The sequence below is a fragment of the Sander lucioperca genome, chromosome 10 (genome assembly GCF_008315115.2).
Source record: "Sander lucioperca isolate FBNREF2018 chromosome 10, SLUC_FBN_1.2, whole genome shotgun sequence".
Taxonomy (NCBI): Eukaryota; Metazoa; Chordata; class Actinopteri; order Perciformes; family Percidae; genus Sander; species Sander lucioperca.
The window spans coordinates 28,953,771-28,974,828 of record NC_050182.1 but is presented as its reverse complement, the minus strand read 5'-3'; the positions used below and the strand labels follow the sequence as shown (position 1 = coordinate 28,974,828).

The window sequence follows — 21,058 nt, the reverse complement described above, 5'->3', positions numbered from 1 at the left end:
TAGATAGGACACAAGTTCAAGACCCCCATTGTTTTGTAGCAAAGTGCCTTTGGCAAGTGATAAGATCATACACAAAGATGGATAAATCCGCTACAAAGCATCGTTTGGTCTGTCTTTATTCCCATATCACTGTACAGAAGAGACAGAGTGTACAAATGAAGCTATGACCAAGTCAGCATGTGTTCATCGTAGGGAGTCTACAAATGACGAGAGTAGCATCAGGACAAAAGTGGAAAAATTACTTCACATCTAAATTAAAGTTACAGTTCAGTTTATGATTTGTGCTATTTTGTACAGATCTGTTGTGTCACAACTGCATTTAACCATATATGAATGGTTTTGATGTTTATTGCTTTTATCTTCCATTGTATGTCAGGAGCATATTGTGAAAAAAAATAAGTTTAGTTTTTTATATGTAATAAAAGGTTAAGGCACAATGGGTTATCCCAAATACACACGATTTGAGCTAAGCTAGGCCATGCCCTTTAAATTCAAAATAGATAAATACATAATTATAAGTAAGTATAGCAAAACCTGTTTTCAGTGGTAGCTCTGGCACAATCTGATTAGGTGTTATTTTAGAGGGCCACTCAAAATAACTGAACTAACTAACACATGTTCATGATTCAGAAGCCATGTCCAACAAGTCATCTAAGAAACAATAAGTTGCAAAGTGGGAACATGTGTAATTTTACCAATAATGTTTTAATGAGTTATGTTTTCATCCAAAGAAAACAATGCATGTATCAAATACATGACATACACCTACACATCCTACATGTGTACCGTACCAAAGTTCTTTGACCATACCAAAGGCCTACAGTATGCTAGTTACAGCAAAGCTTCGAAACAAGATTGAAGGAATTTTCACAACCAACTAGCGGACCTTCTGCGCAGGCACATTCACAAATCAGACAACAGGTGAGATGCAAAGTTGAGGAAATTACAAATCACTTTTAAAGCGCTGCAGGCTCTCCCGACCCCATGGTGCCGACTGACTGTCTGTGTGGATAGCAGCTATGACCTGTCTTAATACAGCCATGGCTATGACAGCTTCAGAGTCCAGGCAAACAAGGTAGGCTACAGTATGTAATATAACCAGGGTTCAAAAAAGTAAATTTTGAACCCTGAATATAACCTCCAACGTTAACCTCAACGTGACAAGCAAGGAGTTAAAATACGCACATAGCCAACGTAGACACATGTAACGTTGACAATCAGAGAAAAAAACAGCAAACAAATATAAACGGAGGAAGACGGATTCAGACGCAGCCAGTGAGTATTTAACTCACGTTATTTAATGTCTAAATCTATCATCCTTTCTGTCATGAAGATGAAGTATCCATGTCTGTCCAACTGCACTGTAGTTTGGTTGTTAAGAGGAGTCCTTATTGACGTTACTCATCTGTCCATCGCTGCTTTAGCGATGCTAACGTGTCTTTAGCTGGGCCACATTGGCAGCATTGGAAAACAAGCTAACTCTCCCGGTTGTTTCATTTAACGGATGTTGTTAACTTTCTGTTGTTTAGCTCCACAAGTTATTTCGGATTTTTTTCGTCCATGGACCTGTCCATTTCGTAGTGGCTTTACAGTGGCAGCACCGTTCACCTTTCTTCCATTCCGTATTAAGGGTGCAATACCGGCTGTGACCATCCAGATAGGTTCAAAGCCCAGAGGGGCACTGTTTCACTCATTTGAGGAAAGTCATTGCAGAAACAAGGAATAATAAGTGTCTGTTAGGCGACAGAAAATTATGAAATATTTTTATTGAACTGTACAGTGATATATATTTTGGGTAGTGAGGAATACTGGCTGCCTTGGTTTATGAAAGAAAAATCACCTAATTTTAGGGAGGCCACAGTGGGGTTCAGGCTTGCCACTTCTGCCCCCGCTGGTTACAAATCCACACAAAGTTCAATCAAAGATCTTCTATACTAAACCGTCTGGCTCAATCGGGCAGATGGAAGGCTAACTGCTGAGATATCTTTCTCATGAGCTGGCAGACCAAACCAGAGTAAAAAATGTTTTGCCAATGCAAGGCCAATATTTATTCATGTACTGCTTTCAACAGGTAGGCTAAAGAAAAGGGTCTCAATATAGTATACTAAAGGATCATGGTTGAGTTTTTCAGTCTTTCATTTCTTTAGGGGTAAAACATCACTGAAAGCAGTTTCGAATGAGAAAGATAAAGGGGACTTCCATTTCAAAATATTTAAAATAAAATATTAATTGTTGGCACTTTAAAGTTTTTTCCTACTGCATCGAGATAAACAGTTGGTAGAAAGTAGTTTGAGATGTCTGCATTATCATAGCTGTGACATTTGTATTTTACAAGAAATGTTGCTGTTGAGTTCTTCAGATCTCGTTTATGCTTTGAGCACCAAAGACCAAATGCCACTGAGTGCACTGTTCTGGGGTGATCTACAGGAAATAAGGATAGATGGAACTCTGAGATGAGGAAAAGTTTTGTTGTCATGTTGGGACAAATGTCTTTTTATACCGCCTGTGTTCATGTAGGAAATGCTAATCCCATTGAAGTTGCTGTTATTTAGACTCAGAAGAATCAGAAGGAGGCTAAAAGTGAACATTTCCACTGGAGCTGTAGTCTTCGGGAAAACAAAGCTCATTCACTACTGACAGAGAGCCTTGTGTGTTTCAGAGAGAAAAGTGTGCATTAGCATATTCGTACTGAAGTTCCATAAAGTGGCACATGGATGTATCTCATGGAATGCTACCACTTCTATTAGCATTGTGCCAAATGTTGCATGACTTGCATTGTGGCATATTGCAATGCTCTTCTTTCTCTGCCTCTTGTGGATTGTAGGCTAACTGATCCATTAGGGGGAAAAAGCATGACATGTTTACTGTAAGCCTGCCAGTATGTTATACTCAAGCTTATCTTATATACCCACATCACATCGTTTATTTCCTTCTTACCTCTTTTTCCTTGCTTGTATTTGCTGATATGGCTGCCTGTTGTCTCCTTTAATCAGAAACAGACCGTGTTTGAACAGCTTTTGATAAAATAGAAAAGTGTTTTTGACTTGCTGTGGGTTCCTTAAGTGTCACAGGCTTTTCCAGCACTCAAGCTTGCACACACACATACCAAAAGATAAGTGATGTAATAGAATCTGCTCAGTAGCTGTTTTCCTTGGTGAACTTTTACGGTGCTGATATGTGAACCTAAAGCAGTTGAGCTGTGTTACCTAGAATCTCTGCCAAAGCTTTCCAGTTTTGACTTCAGAGTTTGTTGACAATGTGGGTACTTGGCCTCTCTGTAGGGTGGCCATAGTTTTGTATGTCTGTGTTTTGATGTGCATTTGTGTGTCTGTTAGCTTGTGGTCGTGTTTGTGCATTGGTTCTGTGCATGGCTTGGCAGTGATCATGATTAGAATGGAAATATGTGTTGGCTAACTGACTAGCTGGCAAGATCTAAATGAGGGCAAATGAAACAAAGGAGGCCAGGGATAGAAGTTGGGGCTGAATGGACACGGAGAAGAAGATAAAAGCTTTAGATAAAGGCAATGGCAGCCCATTCTCCATGTGTATGTCAACCTCTGAAGTTACAGGTGTTATCTTTCTTTGCAACCGCCAGTTGCTAACGCCACCCCCCCCCCTTGCTGTATGTGTGTTTCTCTCCTCTATCGTCTCTGTTTCCTCCAGCCTGAGTAAATGTCAGAGCAAGCTGCTGCTCTTCCCAGACCACGCCGTGGGAGACAGACCAACCTCATCGCCGTGGCAACCCTCTGTTCTGGCATAAAGAAAGAGGCAAGGACGAAGAAGAAAGGAACTTTTATGCCTCTGATCCCCCACTAGTTTCCTCATCCCCCTCGTCCTTGTGCATTGTGGGCCAGCCCTGAAACATGTGGCTGAGCTCCCAGGCTTTACTGTGACTAGAGAGGAGGAAGAGAGGAGGGCTGCAATTACTAAGTAGGTGACGAGGGATTTCTAAAAGTCAGTTAGAAAATAAAAATAAGACGTTATAGAAATATTGGCAGGGAGTCTATGGGACATTGTTTTTTGATAGATACTTTTTAATTGCATTAAAGACCAAAAAACATGCTTTTCAATTCCGAAAGAACAAATCTTGCCAAAGACATTTCTCATTTAAGGTAAAGAAAGCTTTGAATTACCCACAAGCCCAGGAAATGGCCATATTAGATTTTCCCAGAATACTTCCTTGGCTTGGAGCCATTGTATTTGGTTTCAATTTACACCAGCAGGAGGCTGCCTGATACTTTTCTTCTCTGGTAATGGCTTTCTTCTCCAAGCTGACTTGTCACCTCTAACAAGAAGTGTACCTTAAGGGATTTCAGTGGTCATAGGGAGTAGTCGTAGGAGCCTGGCCAAAGACTGTCACTCATATCCAGAGTCAGGACTTTCTTTGTGACAGCATAATTGGTTGAGGCACTACGTTGAGTTGCTGAAATGACAGCATTTAGCTATTACACTCCGTGAGGGAAATGTAGGAGACTGTTGGAGAGACAAAAATTGAGAGAGGGAGTGGGATGGAAGTGTGGCGGTGGCGGTCAGAAGTGAGGAACCATCTGGTTGTAGGTGAGGGACCATATTTAACACTGGCGGAAGCCCAATATTGTGTCTCCAGTGCATCCAGGTTTCTGCCTGTAAATTTGCCCATTTCCCACTGTAAATCTGTCCATCCTGCTCCTGCAATTTTTCTATAAATCTGTTTGCACCTGTTATTCACTATATTTTGTCATTCATTGGGGTAGGGAAACACACACACACACACACACACACACACACACACACACACACGCATACAGACCGTTATCTTTAACTTGTTTGTCTGCTGCATCTTGTCTGCTTTAATAATCCCTCTCTCTTAGTCTTGGAGACTGCCTTTGACACACAGATATACTCATCTTTGTCCTTTTGTGAGAGGACATTTCACCCACGACAACCTCATCGCAGGCTGCTATATCACAATAAGGCTGTATCTAAGGAGAGGAAAGACTAGAAGCATTCTCCTTCACCTTTGCCATGCTTACAGCTAAACTTGTTCACATTCTGCTATTGCCTTTGCTTGTATAACTGTGGAAAATGTCATCAATGCAGAGCTTTAAAATCTTACAGGAATGCACATGTGAATGAAGGCAGTATTTGCATAAATATGATGTATTCATGAGTTAGATTTTGTGCAGAGAAAAGCTGTTTTTCCAATAACAATCAGTGATTACACATATGTGATTGTATGTTTTGCCTCTTTGGAACTAAAACGCTATGTACGTGGAGTCGGGGAGGAACAGGCTTGTCGTGAGAGCTGAGGCAGGTGTGTCAGAATTTCCATGCTCTGTTTTGGGTGACCTTGATCATCTGAATTTTTTTTGAAGGTGTGTGAGCATGCATGCATTTTTGCGAGCATGTGCGCTATGAATGTCTGCATGGACTGTGTGTGTGTGTGTGTGTGTGTGTGTGCATAATAGTGTTTTCTGCTCGGCTGGCTGTGCCGGTGTGCGCCTGTGTTCAGGCTGCACATGACCCTGGCTCCGCTGGGAGGTCCGTGTCTTTCATGTCCCCTGTTCAGTTCTCCCTTTTAAATCTGGGTCAAAGGATAAAAGAATAACTCCTATCTGCTATGATTCACACACACCAACACAAACTAACACACACCAAACTCTCTGAAAAATGACTTCCTGGAGATTTGAGTGGTAACAAGGTGGCATTGTGGAGGACACTGAAGCGGACAACTTTTAGAATTCACCTTATGTAGCAGCAGACATACTGTCCTAAATCGAGACCCTGTCACCTCTCTCTTTTAACAACTGTTATTCACTGCACCGGTTACTCATCTAGTCCCTCCCCATCTAACGTCTCCCACTGTCTCACTCGGTTTGTCTCAGTACATCTCACAGTTGACCTTGCATAGACCAGATGAGAATGCTGGATTTGCAAGTCGGCAGCAAGTCGATTAGGAATGCGTTTTGGCGCAGTGTCTCTTGGCATCTCTGTGTCTGACTCTCCAATTCTCTCTCAGTCTTTCCTGCTCTTGCTCTTGAAGACTTTCCTTCTCTGACTCACTAAGCCTCTCCAACAATGCTGATGCTCTGGACCAGCTTCAACCCTCAGAGGTGTGTGTGTGTGTGTGTGTGTGTGGTCATTTCTTTCTCTATTGAAAAAAACAAAAGACTAAGGAGAAGCAGGGAATTGTTCCTGCGCTGGGACACCCTGCCTCTCTCATAGCTTCAGCCCTGTGGGCCTCAGGCTTGGAGCCCGACTGTGTGTGGAGGATGTTAAGACCTACTGCCTGTCGTAGATAAAAGCTCCAGACCTCCTACTAGCACTGGGACGCAACCATCTGGGAGGACCACTTGCAGTGCCTTACATCCATGCAACCTCCTGCTGCGCACCCTTGTATTCACACATACACGCAGCATGCTAAGAGATCCATGCTAGGCCGGGATGGACTCTGTCAGATTGATGGAGATGTCCCCTTGGCACACTTCTTGTCTCCAACATCTTTTGAAAACATTGTTAAACACAGACCCTCCCCATCACTCATAACTTTCTGTGCATTCTTTCTCTACCACCTCCTTGTCTCCATCCTGCACAGCCAGAGCAGCACATTGCTCGTGGACCATTCCCTATTAATGGTAAAGGGGTGTAACTTATGTCTCATTGTGTGAACAGTAATCAATGCCTGACAGGGCTCTACCATGACAGAAGGTGATTTTCTCTGTGTGCCAGGACTTTACACTGGACAGCAGGAAGTAAAAGCGAGCATCATTGTGGCTTTTGCAAACATCGTGGTCTGCAGTAGTTCCAGCTGTGGGCAGCTTTTTGGCTTGTGGTCTGTGCAACCAACAGTTCTGCAATGTTTGTTTTCTTCTTCCTACAACGACTTGTGTTTTTATTGTGTGTTATATAATGACTCAAACTGTGCAGACATGTACATTTCAAGATAAAGACTCGTCTCTATGCAATGCTTAAGAGACCATTCCCTCTTTCAACAAGAACATATCTCTTGCATCTCTACAGTATTGCCCAGAACCACGTACATTAGTTGAAAATATCTATCTATAAAGTGTGTGTGTGTGTGTGTGTGTGTGTTTTATGCGCATATCTCTCAAACTGGTAGTCCGATGGATTTCAAACTTGACCGGTGTCTTGCCACAGGCACGAGTAAGTGCAGTGCCAAGTTTGACACTTGGATTAGAAATGCAAAATATATCGTTAAATATATATCGATAAAAGAAGCACACATTGGCTTTTGCCGCTCTAGCCACTGGCCACTCCCCCTCTCACACTGCACACTGAGTGAGCACTTTGGTAGCTAAAATGTGACATACACCTCAGATCCACAACAAGTACCACTACTTTGGACTGTCTTTGACTTTAAATGGGAAGGACGTTTCACAATCCCACACATGCAAAGCACAACCAGCTATAGACAACAAGTCGCAGACATGGCGTGATGCCACTCATAGGCAGGCTACCAGACACTGTTTTTGAGTCACATCGTAGTCCGTGTTTGGGGGCGCGTTTGTTGGGAAGGTAACCTGCACGCCACACACAGATGCCACATGCAGAACGCTTTACAACAGCGATTACAGTGATTACATTCTGAATCTGCAACGTTCTCTATCAGGTAAATCAGTAAGTTAGTAGTAGGGTATACAGGGGAGTTGCATTTGAAGTGGTTTGGGGTCCTTCTGTAAGTAATTTTGGGGTACAATTTGGTTTTGATGAATTCTACAAGCAGCAATAACACAGGTCAAGCAATCGGCCCGTTCCAAACAGGCACATTTTCAACTGGCACTGCACTAGTTAATATTAAATTCACATTCTTCAATTATTAAACAGCTGCATAAGAGACTTGACATTGATTGGCTCTCTCTCACATGATGTCCTGTGTTTTAACCAGAACATGTACTGGTATATGGTATACTATATAACTGTGACTGTAAAAGAATATCGCTCTGGCATAGTAATAGTTAATGTGCGGCAGTTAAATGAGAACATGCTAATAAAAAGATGTGCTAACATGGGGCTGTCCAACAGAATACTGTATAAGATCTTTAGTTTAATTCTTTTTGAATGCATTGGTTTACCTGGATAACATCAACTATTAGTGTTAGGTATACGCTGAAACCTTGAGGGAGGATAGTGATTGGAGGCTTTTCCCATTTGGTTTCTCCACTCCAATGACTCAGGTGTTGATCTTCTATCTTTACCAGCAGAACCATAAGAAGTGAGAACACACAGCTATCCTGGGAAATTACTCTGTCGACAGACGGCACATTGAGACTTCGTTAGCACAACCACCCAGCCTAGTGCCTCTCCAGCCTGATTGAACAGAGCAACTCTCCATGACAGAGTAAACAAAGCAGAATCACAGGCATGATGAGGTAAAGAAGGGCTTTTTTATGTGATTCAATCGCTGCAAATCCCTGAATACCCATGTGGTTTTGTGTTTTTATGTATTTGCAACTTTGAGTGTGTGCAAAGGGGAAGTGTCTAGGTGAGTCTCTTCGTTTATATGTTTATTCGGTGTGTCTTAATTAAGGAATTGTATGTAAATTTTACTGTATATAATTTGTCCATATTGATATATACTATAATATATATTTCTGTGTTTTGGTATTTGTAATAATGCAAATGTTTGTGTGTTTATATGTGTGTGCATTTCTGTCTCTCTGCCCGTGTGTGTTTCTTGGTGTGCTTCCGGCAGCGAAAAAAATTCTGTGCTGAGGAGAAAGAAGAGGCAGAGGAGAGGTGTAAGTCGGAGACTGCAAGTAAACAACCTGCAGTAGCTACAGCAAGTGTCAATCTTCCTGCCTCTCTTCCACTGCTTCCGTGCCTTCCTCCTTTACTTTTCATCCCTGCGCTTAAACAAACACACAGCGATTGTGCTGCCAAGTTACCGAAGAACTCGTTCAGCAAACTTCCGGGCTTCAAATCTCTGCTCAGCTTTTTTGTGCCTAAATTGATAATTGAATCGACTATCGCCATGTAATCAATTAGAGTGTTCATCCCAGGCTTCAAATCAAACAGTTAATTGGCTTGTGCCACAGAGAGGCTGAGACGGAGAGCAGACTAGTGCAGGAGGGACTGTTGGATTACTACAGATGGGCTCAGACCTATTTGCATTGTGTCTGACTTTAAGTCCTTGATTGCCTTTCTGGTTCAGAAATTGCTTGGGTGCGAGCAGCACACAGGTTGGGATTGGACCTCGTGACTAATCCTGCCTGTTTTAGTGAAGAGGGCAGGAATACATATTGAGCTCACACAGTGGGTTATCTCTCTGCTTTGATCCCAATCTTTCAGATATATGCATGAAGCTTTCTCTTCCATTAAACACGCTTTGTTACTTTTCATCCAATGTCCGGAAAAATTCTTTCCCACCTGCAGTCAGCACTGCTTTGTCTGGGCACACAGAGAGCAAAGCATTTCAAGTCCAAACAACCCTGCAGTATTGATCCACCCCACACCTTATTCCGTTTTGTCCTCTAAAACATGCCTTTTCAGTCGGTTGACTTCTATACAAAGCTATCCAGTGAGACCTGTGTCAATGGGGAAGCTTGACTTGACTCTGAAAGCCCCCTGGGGGCTAAGCATAGGCTGCTGGACCATGACAGGCAGGGGGCTAATAGGCCGGATAGGATTGGATAAAAGAAGAGGGAAGGGGTTGTTGAAAAAAAAGTTTTAAGAACAGGACACCGCCATCTGCTTTTGTGGTGATGAGCATCAATGCCTGAAGGAACCCTGTTGGGTCCCTCTTTCATATGGCCGTCCTACATATGGGCTTCATATTTCACCGGGACAGACAGTCAGCAAGGCCCATTGGGCCATAGCCCAGGCCACTATTCTGTCTCCCCGCATGGTTTCCAGCCTTTAAGAAGAGCAGCAAGATTACTTTAATTTCTCCTGAGCGATGTGGCTAATAAATGACCAGGCTTGACCCAGAGGATTTGGGCATGCACCCCCACCTTACTTAATGAAGGTATGGAAGAAGAGGGGGCTCTGTGGGAATGTTACTGTTGAGAAAAATGTTCAAGAAATGGGCCAGTGCATGGCTGCAACGACATGCTCCCAGGGTGATTAATTATTGAAGTGACTAATACTACATTTGCCTGGCAGCACTGGGGGCTTCAGTCCACATTGATGAAACCATAACAATAATCAGCCCGGCCTGCTGTATATTTTATATATATCTACCCATCTTTTACTTCTCCCTGTCTCCCCAATTTCCCCTTAATTCCCACTCTTTCTGTTATTTTGCCCTTACAGACTTCTGTTTTCCCCTTCTATCTCTCCCACTTGACGAACACAGACCTCATTATCTAATTATGCCTTTTTTCACTCATTCTCCCTATCTCTTTCCCTCACTTCCTCTGCCTCTTTCAGCCCCTTCTCTTGTTTCCCCTCCGTCAGTGGCATAGCCTTTATCTATAAGTGTGCTCCTTGATGAGAAATGTGAAATGAGAAATATAAGTGCTGATGGAAACAAGCCACTCCTTTCTAACTCTGCTTCTCCTCCGCCTTTTGCTAGACTTTGCCTGCCTTAAGGTAGCAAATGGCATTCTCTCAGACTGCTGGACTTGTTGGCCTCCCACACAACACTGTGCATCCATCTCTCCCTCACTCACAGCTCCTTTATGGGCTCTCCAACAGTTATTTTCTCCTGTACCCTTCTCCCCTGATACTGTGCAGAGCCCCATCCCTCCACATTCTATTTCACACAGCCACACTTCAGTAACGTTCACTGCAGAGATGGCTCAGGTCTGGCAGTTGGTGAGAGGAGGGCGGTCGAGTCTGTAAGGCACAGTCATTAGTTAAATATTAGCCATGCTGTGCTCTATTCCCCCAACATCCAGGGGAGGGGTGCAAGAGTCATACCCTTCCAAAACAATGGGCCATAAGGGGATGGCTTTGTGCCCTCATGCTTAGATAGATTTACACACACACACACACACACACACACACACACACACACAATGCTGCCTTCCTTCCAAACCCATACAGATGGCGATCTCTTTATTTTTGTGCATAAGGTGCATTGAATCATACCCCTTGAGAGATGTGTTAACCTTACCAAGGTACAAGCAGAAGGTGTAACAACAATGAAGGTGGGGTCACAAACAACAATAGACAGGGCCCACAATCACACAGATTTACAAAGGAAAACATGACAGACATAATGGATATGTTGTGCCCCCAGATGTAGAAAGTTAGGTCCCACACCAAAGTTGAACAGATGGTTATACACAGTGGAGGTTGTGAAAGCAAATATTTACGCACATTTTTTTTTAATATTATGGCAAGAGGAAGGTGAACAGTCATTCCCTGCCCAGTAGAAGTCACAGTCAAGAAGCTGAATACATGGAGGTAGATATTGCTTGCTTGGGTATTTCTGACATTAACTGCGTCATCTTTTAAATTACAGGCGGGCAGCTGTTTTATGTTTCTGATTTCAAACAATCAATCAATCAATTTTATTTGTCACATGAAATCGTATAAGGTACAATTCCAGTGAAATGTAATCCCATCAGCTCCTTCAACTTGATGATTTATCATAGAATGGGGGGGGGGGGTCTCTCCTGAGCCTCTCTGTGTTGGCCTGGTGTATCCAGTACCTTCTTCCTGAGCTCAACAGGGAGAAAGGGCTTTTACCTGGGTGTTTTGGATCTTTAATGATTCTCCTAGTCTTTTTCTTGCAACGCCTGGTGTAAATATCCTTTAGGCAGGGTAGGGCACCGCCTATTGTATGTTCAGCCGATCGAACCATTATCTGCAGGGCCTTGTGGTCCTGTTTGGTGATGTTCCCCGTCAGGACGCTCTCAATAAATGGGACGTTTCTGTGCAGACCATAAGGAACAGCATCATCCTCCAAATGATCGGTCTGAATAGAAAAAGTTGTAAAGATAAGATTTTTGTGTAGAGTTTGTTTTGCTTCCGGATTGAGACCAATTCTTTGATGATTATAATGAGAACAGTGTGGACATCATATTGGTCAGAGTGTGAGGTCTTCCTAGGAGCGATGCTTTGTCTGTTTGTTTGTGTCTCTCTCTCTCTCTCTCTCTCTCTCTCTCTCTCTCTCTCTCTCTCTCTCTCTCTCTCTCTCTCTCTCTCTCTCTCTCTCTCTCTCTCTCTCTCTCTCTCTCTCCCTCCAAGGCATGCTGCATGGTGTAGGAGCCACAAGGCGCACGCATGCAGTCTACAGGATTTGCTGTGTGGTGAAGGGTGTGTTGAATTCTTGCTGCGAGACTCCGAGATCATCTCTGCTCTGCCCAGGAAGCCTCTGGTCAGACAACAGCTATCTCAGCACACTCCCTCTCTTCTCGTGTTGTTCTGCTCACTTCCTTTTCCTATTCTCTCTTTGTTTACCTCCTCTATATTGTAAGACAGCATTCAACATGTAAAAACATTAAATGAACCATGAGCTTGGAAAAAATAATTATGTAATATAACGTGACAATAGACTATAATATATACTATAATAATAATAATATTTACACGGAAATTCGAAAGAAGTAAAAGTAGCTGTTGTCAGCCAGTAGGATTTCCATCTGAGTTGCTTTTTAATGTATGTACTGTAAGTCCCATTTAATGTCCATCATGTGGTACTCCACTCTTCAGGTAACTAAAAGCAGACAGCACACAAATTGGAATGGAGTGTGATTCCTAACTTATTAGTCCAAAGTCAATGCTTTTTATCTGGCTACACCTAAGCAGTCACCTTGTGTCTCTTTGAGTCTTTATCTTTTTGACAACAGAGAGGTGGTTGAAGGCAGGTATTTGAACTGGTGACAAAACATGCCACTTAGATTTTGCCAGCTTTTAGAACCACAGTGAGCAATACATACAGTTCTGAAAGCACAAATTCATCCACCTCCTGTTCCTGAGTGGAACCTGAGACTGTATCTACGGTGCTATAGCACTATACTGGATCGACAAAAAATAGACCAATCCACATCAATATAAATGTATATATGGATAGATTATGATCTATAATCTTTTAACTGCTGTTGCCACACCCATATGTTTTCAGCTTTGCTCTTTATCGTTCCCTAGAGTCCCCAGCAGAGTCAACTGGGCAGGCACAGGTGTGAGCAATTAGTCGGTTTCAGTAATGTACTCGCCTGCTCTCAGCTCTTTGCTCTCCTGAGTCCCAAACGCGGCCCATTGGGCAGGCAACAGTGCAATTAGTTCAGTTTGGTAGCATTGATTCATCCAGCAGCAGCCCCCAATGTACATTCTCACTACAATAAAACACAGCACTATGAAATAGGCCTAATCCTCAATTTGGCACAGACGTTTTGCAAAGCATTTAATGAATCCACAGTGTCAGCCTAAAATACACTGTCCGTTTGCATCCCAGAATTGTGATTTTTGTTTCGAGACATTTGTAATTGCTTCGATTACAGATTTAGATTTCTCTGACACATTTCACCTGTAGATTGAGAAAAGACCTCATGTTGGATGCCCAATTTCCAGTTATTGATTACCAAAAATGCTAATTGACAAATTGTTATGCCTCCGCACCGGCAACAGCCGTTGCATTATGTTTTTGGGTTGTCTGTCTGTCTGACTCGTTCTTGTGAACGCAATATCCCAGGAATTTTTTCAAATTTGGCACAAACGTCCACACCGATTAGATTTTGTTGGTCAAAGGTCAATGTGACCACACAGGTTCATACCTCAAGAATTCCTACACAGATTATGATAATATTTCACACAAATGTTTAATAGGATAAAATTATAAAGTAATGCCATTTTATATCCAAAAGGTCAAAGGTCAACGTTACTGTGACATCATAATGTTCTGCAAAAACGCTTTCCTGGCCATTATTTAACGCAATAACTTCTTTGCTTATTTGCTTTCTTGCCGAGAATTAGATGAAAAGATAGATACCACTCTCATATCTGTCTGTAAAATGGGCACAGCAAAAAAAGCACAGTAGATGTTAGCGTAGCTTAGCATAATAACAGGAAACAGTTGGTAAACTGCTAGCCTGGCTCTGTACAAAGGTAACACAAATCTGCCTGACATCTACAAAAACTGAAGTGTAAAAATGACAATTTGTGTTTTTAAAAAAAATCATGTGCTGCACTATTTCTGGGCTTGACTTCCAGTGACTCCATGGAGTCTCCACTGGTTGCCTCGCAACCTCACAGTGACAAGACTTTTCAGTTTTTGTACATATCAAACCAACAAGATATAACATGTAAATTAGTGAGCTACCTTAGTCATTATTTTAACATCTATTTATATTTTTATCTTTGTGTGTGCTTATCTACTTGTGATTAACAACATACCCTTTATGCCTGGCTTGCTTGTAGATGTCCCCAAAATGAGAAGTCCCATTTTTTATTAGCCAATTAATAGTTTTTATACATTTTCTATACTTCGTGATGGGAATATCATTTTGTAGAAATGGGTTTAAAATAATTTTGTAGCGATGGCTACAAATACAAATAGAAATCCAAGTTCCTTACATTTTCCACATCAATACTCTCAATATTATATGTGTTGAAATATTTGGCTGTCATGTCTGTTTGGGAGTCTACAATATCCCAAGCCTGACTGTGAAGATTTAAACATGAGCCAACGAGGCAGCGCTGATACATAGCACACTTACCCCATTCACACCCATTCACAGTAATTGAGGTGCAATCCCTCGCCCATATGGCGTATATTTGCCATGCACACACCATAGCATCTCCATACACACATGTTCATATCCCTTTAATCAATCAGTCTTTAGATTCCATGGGAATGTCACCTGGTAGTGCTCAGGAAGCCCTCAGTTACACACACACACACACACACACACACACACACACACACACACACACACACACACACACGTGAGACACACGTGTCTCGTAACATGCATATACTCCACTTGAGGTCACAACTGTACCTAACCACCCACCCAGCACACCCGCTCTCACTACCTTGCGAGATCAGGAATGCATAGCCTTTAATGTTCCTCACTGTGTGCATTGTTTATGCATCCTGCACACTCATTTAAATAACCTTGATTACTTTATTCTTTATTTCAATGTGTTTGTTTGTGTGTGGGGAGAGAGAGAGAGAGAGAGAGAGAGAGAGACAGACCGGTTACAGTGGTAATATAGTGTTTCTTGGCACTTTTAATTTCTGTCAATTATGACAGCATGTGCAGCCTGGCCTATTTGTTATTATATCATCAAGTCTGTCTTTATTTTAATAAGGCTTATAATGAATGGCACTATTAGAGTGCTGAATTCAGGAATGTGCACAGGCGGAACAGCACTGATTGCCCATTCAGGTTTTCCACCTTGTTTTCTTAAAGGGGGGTGCGTTGGAGGGTAGTGGAGGGGTCTCAGGACCGATTCACATTATAATTAAAAAAGTCCAACCATCCATGAGCAGTTTGTTTCTTTTTGTGTTTGGCGCTAGAAGGGAACCATTGCATGCCTGTGCTTGTTATTCTAACCTCATAGTGCTGTGCCTAAACAGTTCACTGCAGCAAAGCAAAAAACAAAACAACAGAAACGTTGATCAAAAGTTATTCAATCCAATAATTTAAATCAAATCAAATGTTATTTATCACACTTCCCCTAAGGGTATTCAACTTACCTTTTTTAAAATACGATCAGACTCAAATGTGTGTGATTGCAAACAGTGGTCAATGCTACTTTAATCAGCACATTCTCCTTTGTCTTTGCTAGTTTTCCTAACACTTTTGCAATTAAGCAAGAATTTCTTTTGAAGTTGATTGCCCCCATCTTTCTCACTGCTTTTGTCTGTAGTTATTCAAATGAGAGCATAGCGACCTGGCATACCACCCTGTATTGTGCCCGCTGAGTTTATACCACTGCTATAGAGCATAAACAAAGACTGTTTAATTAGGTGCCTTGCACTTTATTAGTCCTTAACTCATACTTAACACACATGCATGCATGCATACACACATGCACGCACACCAGCATTCCTCTTGAATACACACAACACTGCTTGCGTTAGTCTTGTTGAATAATGAGGCTCTTGCTTGGCTTGAACAAAGAATAGTTAAACTGCAATGGGGGCCAACTTGTGTCTGTGCATGCACTTGTGTTTGTGTGTATTTGTGTATCTTTTTGGATGCTGATGAGGGGGAACAGCTTGTTAAGAAAAAATGTTTTCTTGGCCAGAAAACAGCAGCTTTTTGCTATCTGGCCTTTTTTTTGTCAGGATAACAAAGAGAAGCAGAGATATGCAACATTTAAAATCTTAAATTGGTGAAAACTCCTCCATTTTAAACATACGCAGGCACATGTGCTGATGTCTTTTGTCTTAACTGCTTGCTTTTCTCTTAACTTTGCTCTCTCCTTTGTCCCTTTGACAACTTTGGCCCAGTAGACTCTTTAGGCCAGTCACCATGGAGACCTGCCCTCAAGTGGTGTGGGAGTGGTGCGGGTCAGGGGAGGTCAAGCCGAGGGACTGTTTTGGCAAACGGAGCACGCTTCATTAGGCCTTTTGGCTTGGGGTTCATTAAAACTGCAGGAGAGGACATTCCAGGACTCTATTAACCAAGCAGTCTTGTGACACGCTGTCAAGGCAACAGATTTCAAACATCTTGTGTTAAATCGCCGTGTGCGCCCCCCCCTCTCAAAACACACAAAGGCACAACTCCACACTGACACAAAACATACTTGCACATGCACAAACACACTGAAATCCACATGAACGCACACGCTCACTCTCACGCCTCCCTACGTCTTCTGCGGCACTGCTGCCACACTCTACTCCACACACACCCTCACTCACACACACAATGGCCTCCATCTGTTGGCCCGTTCAACTTTCCCTGGTAGTCCTCTGGGGGTTGTGAGTCTGCAGGTGGAGGGAACCACAGTCACCCTGCCATTGCTCCTGTGACACCTTCAGATCAAAATAGATACTCAGAAGGAGGGCAGAAGAAGGAGGGAGTGCGAGAATGTTTTGGGAGTAAAGGAAGGAAAATAAATAGATTTTATTAAGTGTTATAGTGGTACGTTAAGGATTAGGATATACAGTAATGTGAAAAAATTAGGACACCCATGCTAAAGTTGACTAAAAAGAGGAATAAAAAAAATCATCTTTTGGAAATTGATCTTAATGCCTTAATTAAAAAAATGAGGAAAAATCCAACCTTTAAGGACACTTAAAGTATATAATGTATCGTAAATAAATAAATGTTCTTCCTTAAAATACAGAGGGCATAAGTGAGTACATCCCTATGTTAAATTCCCATAGAGGAAGGCAGATTTTTAGATGCCAATCTCTAGGTATGGTGAATGGTATGTGATGATGTGGGGCTATTTTAATTCCAAAGGCCAAGGGAACTTTATCAGGATAGTATCCTGGATCCATGAAATAACTGGCCTTTAAAAATAAACATCTGCCTGCCTCTATGGGAATTTAACATAGGGGTGTACTTACTTATGCCCTCTGTATTTTAAGGAAGAACATTTATTTATTTACATTATTCATTCACAAAAAAAATTGGTGTCCTTAAAGGTTGGATTTTTCCTCAGTTTTTTAATTAAGGCATTAAGATCAATTTGCAAAAGATGATTTTTTTTATTCCTCTTTTTAGTCAACTTTAGCATGGGTGTCCTAATTTTTTCACATGACTGTAGGGAGGAAGTTGTATGGGTGGGAATAAAGTGGTGGAAGGCACAGGGGAAGAATAAAAAAATGGCATATGCTTTGCAGCCTGCTAGCAGTCCATATATTTTTAATCTTATTGTTCAAGTGGAGCACATGCCAGATAATAGGGCTGAAATGACTTTGAGAATCCTATCAGATCAAGCCACACAATATAAGTAAATCAAAACACTTTGGTTAGATCAAAATGCAAGCTATGGCACTTCAGAGGGAGCCTGTCAGATCAGTGCTTTTAGCTGTCCGCTGTATAAGCAGGTATAACTGGATTATCCTTGTGTTTCGGTTGGCAAGCCTTATCATGTCGGCTCTATGGTTGGTCAGTTCAAACTGGGCAGATTACAGTTTGCAGAGAAGAGGTTTAGCCTCGTTTGCAGTCTGGATATGTTAATTAAAGTGGATTTTTTTTAAATGGGACGGGCAGGATGGCAAACTCCACCTCAACAAAGCCATAAGCCCATCTGTTGGCAGAGGTGTATTTGAGCCTGACTGTGTGTGTTTTTTTAAATGGCTGTGTGCTCTTGTTCTTCTATCCCTGTGAGAACCAGTTTCAGCCTTTCAGAATGAGGACGTGTTTGAGAAGTGAGGTCATTTTGGCCTGTGATCAGTTTTGAAAGAGGCTATAAAAGGTGTAAGGATCCACACAATTCCCTGCTTCTTAGAAAATGATATGATTGCTTTATGACATTTGCTGTACCAACAAAATAGATGTTTCATAAAAAGTATAACGTTCGGAATGGACTAATAGACTTTAGACAGGCATTTCTGCAGCATATTATGTAACGTCACACCACCATAATAATCTGTATTGCATTGTGCTTTTGGTCATCTTATGTAATGAAATGGCTTGGTCTGCAGCAGGTAATGTGTGTTGGTCAATCTGAAGTAGCCTATTGACTTTTTTGCCTTGTAGCTTTCAGCCAACACAGCTAAAATAAAAGTTGGTCAGTTTTGTGTGATGGTTAAAGTTGATAAAATATGAGGCAAATATGAGGCTGGCAGGTGGCCAGCCATTTTGTCTTGCAGCTACAGGGATATAGATAGACCATTTCTTAGATATTTTGCAGTATATGGTTTACTTTTTTTTAGGTGAATTCGGTCATTAATCAAGTTTCATTAATTTAAATTGTTGTTTTTTGCTACAGTCCACTGCCCAAAGCTCATATTGCACAAAGCAGAAGCATTACTTTACAATATCAAACACCATCCAAATTTGATAGAAACGGCAAATAACATCTCACCTCTACAACCACAGCACTGTGTTTTGAAGAAAATACCTGGCTTAGTGCTAAACTACAATGACTAACCTTTGGGTGACAATGCTGAATTGTGGCTCTCAATTCAAAACATACTGTATGGTCTATTTATTGCATAAAGTGTACTGAATTGAGAGCCTGTCTTAATAGTAGCTTTGTCTTGGGTGTCAGGTTGAGGTGACAAAACTCCTACACCATCTCCTCGCTCAGTAAAAATCACATAATGTAAACAGAATTTGAATCAGTGAATCACTCCTTTTGTGCATTGCCTGACCTCCTTCAGTAATAAAAAAGAATCCCATTCTCCTGAGATAAAAATTGCAAAATCTTCACCTCTGGTAACACTAATACTGTGAGGGAAAGGCAAAGAGGAACATTACTGCTGACCTCTGCTCACTAAGCTAGTAGTGAGGGTTATTGTTAATGGTTGGGAGAAGGATGGAGGTTCTTTCATGATGTAGAAGAACGAAGATGTTTGTGGGGGCAGTACACATTAGGTGTATGTGTGTGAGCAGGGTATGTGGGTGTATTTGTGGACAGCAGAACATAAATAATAGAACACGAGGGTTTTGTTATTAAAGTGGCCTTTTATTGCTTAATAGCTTTTGTTAAAAGCTTGCTTTAGATCCATTCAATATTGTTTTCTTTCCATGCCTTGTTTTTGCCCCCATTTTTTGCTCGGCCAGATTTAGCTCAGTTTCATCCTCTAATCCTTCTGTTTTGTTACTGACACTGGGAGAACAGCCTGGGCTGTGTGGCTCAGCCCAGGCTGTCAAAGCCTATAACATCTCTCACCAAGATCAGGTTATTGCCTGAGCTCTGTGTATCTTTATATTGAAGTGTGTGTGTGTGTGTGTGTGTGTGTGTGTGTGGATGAGGTGGCTCTCAATGAGTGAATGGGATACACAAGACTGGATACAACAATTGTCTTTTCTGACCTCAAATTTCAATATTGTCCCCTCATGTCTGTTCCACCCACCACCATGTTCTCTGCTTCGCTCTCTGTTCGTCCATCACCACGACGGGGTGATAGATGGGGCGGTGGAGAACGCAAACACTAAAGTTTGTGGGCCATGGACGGACAGTTCGGCATGAATATCAGTGGCACAGAGTAAAGCGCTGGGAATTGGATGAGCGAGAGCGAGGGAGGCGTCAGCACTTTCCCTCCCATGCATTTTCACTCAGCTGGATTGAGTCTTATTATCTGACCCTGCTCCTCTTTTCCTTTAGTGACCTAATAATATTATTTCAGCGATCCTGTCCAGCCTCTGACCTCATGACTTCACACAGGAATCTGAAGAGTTTCCCAGAAAAGCCTGGTCCTTTTTAGCTTTTGCTTCTTCCTGGGCTGTGTGTAATCAAACGCACTAGCAGCAACTTAATAGTTATTTTTACGGTCTGTCTAAATGTTACTACAAGTGAATAAGCATCATACAACCATCAGTTGATGAAGATTGGATCTAATATAGACCCTCATCAACAAGATCTCATTTGATTGGTCCACAGTGTTTGTTTGTAATTAACAGCGGAATCAAAGTCGCAATATCAGTGAATTAACATGGTTATGTAGGAGCTTGTTAGGCAGCTGAGGTAAATGGGGGAGATTTGGGAAATAATCCCTGCCCAATCTGGACACCACAGCTGGTTGTCTCAAGCCTCTATCCATCCTCTCTCTCTCTCTCACACACACACACACACACACACACACACACACACACACACACACACACACACACACACACACACACAGGTCTGAACTCCATGTTGCTGCCAACATGCATAGGGACACAGGGATGGGGATTGAAAGGGAACAGCAAAGAGTGTGTCGGTGTGTTTAATTGGGTTTTTCCAAATCCGTCTTAACCCCGATACATGTCCATCCACATGCTCCGGCATCACTCGGTCTACAGATCACCCAAAGCAAAACAACAGAGAATCTCTCCTTGCAAACTCGCCAGCAGTGGGACAAGGTGTGTGTCCCTATTCAGACTTCATCACTATAGCAGACTTTTGAAGAAAGTGCTGCTGAAGGGGATTAAGCAACTATCTATGCTGTCAGACTTTTGAAAGTCCTCTTATCTCTGTTTGCTACTGTTATTTTGGTGATGCCTGTAATTGTCATTTCTGGTTTCTGGTGGTGATGCATGCTCTCAGTCTGTGGCTG

General features: G+C 42.0%; 1 protein-coding gene across 6 annotated transcripts in view; it reads left to right on the top strand.

Moving 5' to 3' along the window:
- Window positions 1-1,044: 1,044 nt before the first annotated feature.
- The window catches only part of nphs1 (NPHS1 adhesion molecule, nephrin), a 71,197-nt gene continuing 51,183 nt past the window's right edge, over window positions 1,045-21,058 (top strand). For 3 of the 6 annotated variants that reach the window (XM_036006476.1, XM_036006474.1, XM_036006470.1), the window contains exons 1-2: window positions 1,045-1,075; window positions 8,202-8,369. The gene's annotated coding sequence lies outside the window, so the exon portion shown is untranslated. Of the gene's footprint in view, window positions 1,076-1,164; window positions 1,280-8,198; window positions 8,370-12,246; window positions 12,266-21,058 lie in introns of those variants that run through there. The other 3 variants (XM_036006471.1, XM_036006472.1, XM_036006473.1) reach the window with 3 other exon arrangements.